Raw genomic sequence first — 3,270 nt, forward strand, 5'->3', positions numbered from 1 at the left:
GTACACGTAAAGATCACGAACACTTCAGATTATCAAGGAAACTCATCCAATAAGCGAAGGAGAAACATCGTCGCGGTTGAAGACTTGACCACTGAGGAAATATGACAAAAAAAAAAAAAAATCCTTTAGCTCTCTTCTTACGCCCCAGCAGCACTCCTTATCTACTCATAAGCTCTCCCTAATATGCCAAGGACTTGAAACATCGTCGAAATTCAAGACTTGACTTCCATGAGGCCAACTGGACCTCTCTTTTATGCCCATAAGGTCTCCTTACCTCTCCCAGAGGTTTTCCCTTATACCTACTCACACCATATACGCCCAAAACCAGCACCTAAAGGAGCCTTATCAGCCCTCGCTAACGACCATCCACGAGAGAGAGAGAGAGAGAGAGAGAGAGAGAGAGAGAGAGAGAGAGAGAGAGAGAGAGAGAGAGAGAGAGAGAGAGAGAGAGAGACCTCCCTGCCCAGGTCGTCTTCATCCAACGCCGACGACCTCCACTTTGAAAGTCGCTGGTCGTTTTCTCAGTGGGCACACACGACCCTCCAGAGCGACCACGGTCTCTGGTCGTCCACACTCACCGGGATCCGAAGCCATACAAAAGGGGACCGAACGGAGGTGAATATTCCTCTGTTATCCACTCCCTGTTGTCCATTCCCGTTGTGCACTCCCTGTTGTCCACTCCCGTTGTACACACCCTGTTGTCCACTCCCGTTGTACACTCCCTGTTGTCCACTCCCCGTTGTCCACTCCCTGTTGTCCACTCCCGTTGTCCACTCCCTGTTGTCCACTCCCCGTTGTCCACTCCCTGTTGTCCACTCCCGTTGTACACTCCCTGTTATCCACTCCCGTTGTACACTCCCTGTTGTCCACTCCCCGTTGTACACACCCTGTTGTCCACTCCCGTTGTACACTCCCTGTTGTCCACTCCCCGTTGTCCACTCCCTGTTGTCCACTCCCGTTGTACACTCCCTGTTATCCACTCCCCGTTGTACACTCCCTGTTGTCCACTCCCTGTTGTCACACCTGTTGTCCACTCCGTTGTACACTCCCTGTTGTCCACTCCCCGTTGTCCACTCCCTGTTGTCCACTCCCGTTGTGCACTCCCTGTTGTCCACTCCCGTTGTGCACAGTTTGGTGTCCAGTCCCTTACTGTGCACGTTCTGTTATCCGCTCACTGTGGTTCTCTGTTTTTCGCCTCCGTTACCGTCTGTTGTAATATATTGACGTGTTGACAACTCGCGGGCGTCCACCGTTTGTCACTCAATGTTGTCGACTGTCACTCTCTGTTGTTCACTCGCCGAGCTTCGTTCCCTTTTGTGCGTTGCCCCGTTGTTCACTCACTGTTATTCACTTCCTGTTTCTCAATCTGTTATCCACTGAAACTTGTTCCTGTTGTTCAGTCATCTCTGTTGATCATATCCTGTTGCCCACTACCATTTGTTCATTCTGTTGTCCCTTCCCTGTTGTTCACTCTGTTGTCCGTTTCCTGCAGTTCGTTTTTCATTGTCCATTTCCTGTTGTCTACTGCACTGAGGTCCATTCCGTCTGTTGTCCACTGTTTGATGTCCATTACCTGTTGTTCACTCCCTGTTGTCCGGTTTCTGTTATAATATATATATATATATATATATATATATATATATATATATATATATATATATATATATATATATATCCCTGGGGATAGGGGATTAAGAATACTTCCCACGTATTCCCTGCGTGTCGTAGAAGGCGACTAAAAGGGGAGGGAGCGGGTGGCTGGAAATCCTCCCCTCTCTTTTGTTTTAATTTTCCAAAAGAAGGAACAGAGAAGGGGGCCAGGTGAGGATATTCCCTCAGAGGCCCAGTCCTCTGTTCTTAACGCTACCTCGCTAACGCGGGAAATGGCGAATAGTTTAAAAGAAAAAAAGAAAGACATATATATATATATATATATATATATATATATATATATATATATATATATATATATATATATATATATTTTACCAAGTCGTAATATATATATTTTTTTTCTTCACATAAAATATTTCTGTAGTAATCATTTCTTGTCGCCTCCAGGTATAATATTTCTGTAGTTTTAATACTCTTCCCAGCTCAAAATCATCATTTCTATAACTTTAATACTTTCTTCCCCACCTCCAAAATCACCATATCTGTAACTTTACTTTCTTCCCCGCCTCCAAAATCATCATATCTGTAACTTAACTTTCTTCCCCGCCTCCAAAATCATCATTTCTATAACTTTAATACTTTCTTCCCCGCCTCCAAAATCATCATATCTGTAACTTAACTTTTTTCCCCGCCTCCAAAATCACCATATCTGTACTTTACTTTCTTCCCCGCCTCCATAGACAATATTTCTGTGGCCATCCTACTACTTTTTATTTCCTTCTATCTCCGTCTCCATTGTTTCATCTCTCGGAGATTTATCTGCCAGAAATCCATCGCCCATTAGCACGCACCATTGCCAGTCCTCTCTCTCTCTCTCTCTCTCTCTCTCTCTCTCTCCTCTCTCTCTCTCTTCTCTATCTCTCTCTCGCTGACAGCAGCTTGCGAAGACCTCTAGTGCTCAGTGTCGGCCGGGCCGCTGGTGAGGGAGGACGTGTACCGCCGCGCGCTCCGGCAACCCCCGCTCGTGTGTGTGTGTGTGTGTGCGCGCGTGTGTGTCTTGTGTGTGTGTGTGTGTGTGTCTGACATCCATCATCCCCCCCCACCACCCCCCTCTCCCCCCTTGTTTGTTCGTAAGGTTGTGTGTGTATGAGGGAAGAGGGAGGGAAAGGAAGGAAGAGGTGTGTGTGTGTGTGTGTGGTGTGTATGTGTGTGTGTGTGTGTGTGTGTGTGTGTGTGTGTGTTGGTGATCCACCAGTTCTTGGCTGCAGTGCGGTAGTGGTGCTGCTCTGCCGTGCAGCAGCTGTGGTAGTTGGGCGCTCTCTCTCTGGCGCGCGCCCCTCACACTCACACACGTGAGTGCGGTCTTGTGTGTGTGTGTGTGTGTGTGTGTGTGTCGCTATGGGGTGGACAGCAGCTGGTTTATTCTGCATTGCGTGGAGACTATCCAAGTGAATTTACTGTCTTTTAAGACACATTATATATATTATATATAATATATATATATATATATATATATATATATATATATATATATATATATATCATTCGTTAATGTACATTTCTTGTGTAATTCATTTCATGTGTAATATATATTATATATATATATATATATATATATATATATATATATATATATATATATATATATATATATTT

At 45.0% G+C, this 3,270-nt stretch overlaps 1 protein-coding gene across 7 annotated transcripts in view; it reads left to right on the plus strand.

Annotated features, from left to right (window-relative positions):
- Positions 1 to 2,571: 2,571 nt before the first annotated feature.
- Positions 2,572 to 3,270, plus strand: part of LOC139763127 (irregular chiasm C-roughest protein-like) — a 136,579-nt gene continuing 135,880 nt past the window's right edge. Inside the window, exon 1 of one of the 7 annotated variants that reach the window (XM_071688814.1) lies at positions 2,572 to 2,593. The gene's annotated coding sequence lies outside the window, so the exon portion shown is untranslated. The other 6 variants (XM_071688819.1, XM_071688812.1, XM_071688817.1 and 3 more) reach the window with 6 other exon arrangements.

This window comes from Panulirus ornatus, chromosome 46, assembly GCF_036320965.1.
Source record: "Panulirus ornatus isolate Po-2019 chromosome 46, ASM3632096v1, whole genome shotgun sequence".
NCBI lineage: Eukaryota > Metazoa > Arthropoda > Malacostraca > Decapoda > Palinuridae > Panulirus > Panulirus ornatus.